A 5,158-nucleotide genomic window follows, 5' to 3' on the forward strand; every position below is an offset into this window, starting at 1 on the left:
TAAACATATATTCAGGGCATGAATTGTTTATTGCTCTGGATAACGAGTCATATATCAAAGCAGAAAGTTAAGAGAAGCTTATTAACAGTGGGGACTAACAGTCAATATGGATAAGACATAATATCTTGTTGTTGGAAGGGGCAAGCTGAGTATTTGGATTGAATCTGGATGTGTAAGAAATGTGAAGATGTTAAAATATATGGGTTCACCAATCAATAAGACTGGCGAGTGTGAAGTGAACATATCCTGCAGGATATGTAAGTGTGGGTAGCTATTAACTCATTAAATGATATCTTTTGGAGTCAGAACACATATAGAACACAGAAAGTAGTGCTATGTGCTGTGGTTAAAATCATTCTGGCATGTGGCTGACTGTTGGACACTGAACGAGAGACAGAGGGAGAAAAAAACAGCCTGTCGAAATGGACGAGCTACAGTGCAGCATGAGAGTGACTCGCTTGGATCGACTAAGGAATGAATATACACTCCTGGAAATGGAAAAAAGAACACATTGATACCGGTGTGTCAGACCCACCATACTTGCTCCGTACACTGCGAGAGGGCTGCACAAGCAATGATCACACGCACGGCACAGCGGACACACCAGGAACCGCGGTGTTGACCGTCGAATGGCGCTAGCTGCGCAGCATTTGTGCACCGCCGCCGTCAGTGTCAGCCAGTTTGCCGTGGCATACGGAGCTCCATCGCAGTCTTTAACACTGGTAGCATGCCGCGACAGCGTGGACGTGAACCGTATGTGCAGTTGACGGACTTTGAGCGAGGGCGTATAGTGGGCATGCGGGAGGCCGGGTGGACGTACCGCCGAATTGCTCAACACGTGGGGCGTGAAGTCTCCACAGTACATCGATGTTGTCGCCAGTGGTCGGCGGAAGGTGCACGTGCCCGTCGACCTGGGACCAGACCGCAGCGACGCACGGATGCACGCCAAGACCGTAGGATCCTACGCAGTGCCGTAGGGGACTGCACCGCCACTTCCCAGCAAATTAGGGACACTGTTGCTCCTGGGGTATCGGCGAGGACCATTCGCAACCGTCTCCATGAAGCTGGGCTACGGTCCCGCACACCGTTAGGCCGTCTTCCGCTCACGCCCCAACATCGTGCAGCCCGCCTCCAGTGGTGTCGCGACAGGCGTGAATGGAGGGACGAATAGAGACGTGTCGTCTTCAGCGATGAGAGTCGCTTCTGCCTTGGTGCCAATGATGGCCGTATGCGTGTTTGGCGCCGTGCAGGTGAGCGCCACAATCAGGACTGCATACGACCGAGGCACACAGGGCCAACACCCGGCATCATGGTGTGGGGAGCGATCTCCTACACTGGCCGTACACCACTGGTGATCGTCGAGGGGACACTGAATAGTGCACGGTACATCCAAACCGTCATCGAACCCATCGTTCTACCATTCCTAGACCGGCAAGGGAACTTGCTGTTCCAACAGGACAATGCACGTCCGCATGTATCCCGTGCCACCCAACGTGCTCTAGAAGGTGTACGTCAACTACCCTGGCCAGCAAGATCTCCGGATCTGTCCCCCATTGAGCATGTTTGGGACTGGATGAAGCGTCGTCTCACGCGGTCTGCACGTCCAGCACGAACGCTGGTGCAACTGAGGCGCCAGGTGGAAATGGCATGGCAAGCCGTTCCACAGGACTACATCCAGCTTCTCTACGATCGTCTCCATGGGAGAATAGCAGCCTGCATTGCTGCGAAAGGTGGATATACACTGTACCTGTGCCGACATTGTGCATGCTCTGTTGCCTGTGTCTATGTGCCTGTGGTTCTGTCAGTGTGATCATGTGATGTATCTGACCTCAGGAATGTGTCAATCAAGTTTCCCCTTCCTGGGACAATGAATTCACGGTGTTCTTATTTCAATTTCCAGGAGTGTATAAGAATGGAGATGTATGCAGTGGAACCAGTCACAGATAGGATTGATGCTTGAACTCTGAGAAGGTGTGGACATGTCCAACGGATGGAGGAACATGTCCAATGCATGGAGGGACAACAATGGCTGCAATGTTTGGTCAGCTGACCTGCACCAGGAAGAAGGAGCTGAGGGAGGCCAAGGGTAATGTAGAGGGCAACTGTAGCCTAAGCCACGCAGAAAAGAGGCATATCTCAAGATGACTGGCAGAATAGGAGTTTGTGGCCCCTGAGAACAGGCAACCGGTGCTAAGTGGAAACGGTTTTAGTTGATCCCTCTGGGCAGAATGCCTTCAAGGTGGGCATTTTTCTTCACAAACAGCAAATGCCTTCTACATGATAATGCAGCAATAGCCCAGCATCTACCGACTTGCTTTCATGCCCTAGTGGGGGGAGGGGGGCGGGTGGCATGGTCATTAGTGTTGGAGAATCTTTGGACAAAGCGCGTTTTGAAGGGGAGGCTACGCCCACGCATTTATAAGGCGATCACTTGGCACCCCACCTAGATGTTACGGAAGCGAGGTGCACTCCATGTTGGCCATGCCTGAAAATTCTTGGACAGAGCAAGTATAGAAGGGCAGTACTCTCGCCTCCTCCGGATGCTGTTTTAGCTGTGGCTCCTCGCCTGGTTGTTTTTTTTTCAGTTTCATTCAAGACTGGGAATTGAGTGGTGATTTCCTGTCATGTCATTGGCTGAAAACAAGCCACCCAACCTGATTTTTTCATGGGAATGCCCGGAGGAGGGAGGATCAAAGTTTCTGGTCTCTCGTTTCCTGAACTCAGACACTGGATGTTGGCTTGGTGAGCGCTGCTTCAGCGCTAGAATTTAACTTATTATAAACTTCAAAGGATGTAGTTGAACAGGCATCGCATGATTTTACGATCTCCAAGGCAACATATGATTTTACTTTACACTGTCTTCATTATCTTGTTGTTTATTTCATTTCTTATCATGATTCGCGAGTGGATTCTGATTACAATGAATTTACCACTTAGATGTTGTAATGGTACTTGAATTACGTAACCATTACGGCACCTCAGCTCAACCTCTCGATACCAGCAATATTCTGTGTTTCTGCAAAATAGTTAACATATTTCTGTGACAACAGTCAGATTTGACTTCATTAATGTAGAGGTACTTCGCTACATCGATATGTATATATTGCAGTGATATTATTCTTATGTGTATTCTTTATTTTGTCACTATGATCTTTGACGTGCTTGTAACTCTGATTTTTGGGTGCGTAAGCGGTTATTAGAGAGTCAAGCTTTGGTCGTCATGTTAAAAAGACGCAAATTGTAGTCACTTTATGAAATGTGAACTTTAACAGTGAGGAAGATATTTTCAAGTATGTTTTATATTGTGAAGTGATGTTCTGGAACGAGTTACGTTATATTGGAACAAAAGTAATAAAAAAGAAGTGCAACTTAAATTCGGAGTGCTGATTACTTTTTACATCACCTTTGTCCTAACTTGCAAAAGTTTAATCTCCAAGAATGGTTTATGAAACACATCTATAAAACTTTTGAATATCGCAGAATAACACCTAGGCCTCTTTGCATCCGAGCTTGGAATCATCACTACCTAGATTTTCGACGATTGAGCCATGGGTTCACAACGAGACCAGCGTAGTAAACACGAAAAGATGAGTACCTAGTTTATCCAATATTTCAAGAAATGCCTTTATTAACTGTGCTCTAATGACACCTGCCACATAATATAACTTTGTTGTTGCCCGAAAATGCAATATTTAGCAGCGTGAGCAACACTACAATCATTATTAATTTTTGATCTTTGTTGTGGTATGGTTGTTAGAACGTGTCGCCAGCTACATCGTCAAGTGCATATATTAATTCCTTTGTATGTCTGATTAGCAACCCTCCTTATGCCATGGACAACGCAATTATTCCTGCAGCTTCGACTATAGTGAAATAGAGCGCAATCCCTGGAGGTAACATTTTGCATTCCATTTTCTCTAGTATCTTTTCGCTCACACATAAGTGTATAAAGAATGGTTTGCATAGCTTATTTCTTTAGTATACCTAACCATAGTTTCTGAACGTAAGTTCTTTCTGTGCATGTTTCTTCCTATGTGTGAGTATACATACACTATGCGATAAAAAGTAGCCAGACATCCCTAAATACATAAGTTTTTCACATTAGGTGCATTTTGCTGCCACGTACTGCCGGGTACCCCATATCAGCGACCTCAGCAGTCATTAGACATCGTGAGAGAAAGGAATGGGGCGCTCCACAGAACTCACGGACTTCGACCGTGGTCAGGTGATTGGGTGTCACTTGTGTCATACGCCTGTACACGAGATTTCCACACTGCTAAACTCCCCTAGGTCCACTCTTTCCGATGTGACAGTGAAGTGGAAACGTGAAGGGACACGTTGAGAATAAAAGCATGCAGGCCGACCTGCTCGAGCGGCTGCTCATAAGCCGCACATCACGGCGGTAAATGCCAAACGGCGCCTCGCTAGGTGTAAGGAGCGTAAACATTGGACGATTGAACAGTGGAAAAACGTTGTATGGAGTAAGGAATCACGGTACACAATGTAGCGATTCGATGGCAGGGTGTGGGTATGGCGAATGCCCAGTGATAGTCATCTGCCAGCGTGTGTAGTGCCAAAGGTAAAATTTGGAGGTGGTGGTGTTATGTTGTGGAGGTGTTTTTCATGGAGCGGGTTTGTTGTTTTCCGTTGCACTATTAAAGCTCAGCCTTACATTGATGTTTTAAGCATCTTCTTACTTCTCACTGGCTAAGAGCAATTCGGAGATGCCGATTGCATCTTTCAACACGATCAAGTATCTGCTCATAATCCACGCCTGTGGCGGAGTGGTTACACGACAATAACATCCATGTAGTGGACTGGCCTGCACAGGATCCTGACCTTAATCTTATACAACAGCTTTGGGATGTTTCGGAACGCGGACTTCGTGCCAGACCTCACAGATCGACGTCGATACCTCTCCTCAGTTCAGCACTCCGTGAAGAATGGGCTGTAATTCCCCAAGATACCTTCCAGCACCTGACTTGAACGTATGCCTGCGAGAGTGGAAGCTATCATCAAGGCTAAGGGGTGCCAACACCGTATTGAATTCCATCACTAGCGGTAGAGGGGGCCACTAATTTGTAAGTCATTTTCAGTCAGGTTTCCGGATACTTTTGATCACATAGTTTATTATTGCGAAATAAACAGCGCTGTGACT

The sequence above is a fragment of the Schistocerca serialis genome, chromosome 10 (genome assembly GCF_023864345.2).
Source record: "Schistocerca serialis cubense isolate TAMUIC-IGC-003099 chromosome 10, iqSchSeri2.2, whole genome shotgun sequence".
NCBI lineage: Eukaryota > Metazoa > Arthropoda > Insecta > Orthoptera > Acrididae > Schistocerca > Schistocerca serialis.